Source organism: Mizuhopecten yessoensis, unplaced genomic scaffold (assembly GCF_002113885.1).
Source record: "Mizuhopecten yessoensis strain PY_sf001 unplaced genomic scaffold, ASM211388v2 scaffold10841, whole genome shotgun sequence".
Lineage (NCBI taxonomy): Eukaryota > Metazoa > Mollusca > Bivalvia > Pectinida > Pectinidae > Mizuhopecten > Mizuhopecten yessoensis.
In genome coordinates, this window is record NW_018408748.1 from 390,399 (window position 1) to 391,173 (window position 775).

The following is a 775-nucleotide window of genomic DNA, read 5'->3' on the forward strand; positions in this document are numbered from 1 at the left end:
GTTATATATACTGACTACCGTGTTATATATATTGACTATTGTATTATATATACTGACAACCGTGTTATATATACTGACTACCGAGTTATATATAATGACTACCGTGTTATATATACTGACTATCGTGTTATATATACTGACTATTGTGTTATATATACTGACAACCGTGTTATATATACTGACTATTGTGTTATACATACTGACAACCGTGTTATATATACTGACTACCATGTTATATATACTGACTATTGTGTAATATCTACTGGCTACAGTGTTATATATACTGACTACCGATTTTTTTTTTTGGATTTTTTTTTTTTTGTGTAATTGTTTATTTTTCGACGATTTTTTCATAATACATATAATCATGAAAAGAAACACACACACACACACCCAAACGTACAGAGCATATATGCTAGCACGAGATAACTTATTATACAACCATCATATCCTGCATATTTATTTATTAAAACATTTCCTCATTTTCCTACCCCTAGATGATATGCACTAAGAATAATAATTCAAACTTCCAAGCCTAGCATAGTATATGTATCACTGTTCACCAACACACACACACATATCACAATGTGTGCATGATCATTTGAGCACTGATATATCTACATTGTGGACACTAAAACATGTTACTGCTCTGTATACATGTTCGATAGTAGCTATTTAATTGTACATACACGAATATGTACAATATATAAACACATCTATATAATTCATCTTTTACACACCCACACACACACACACACACACACACACACACACA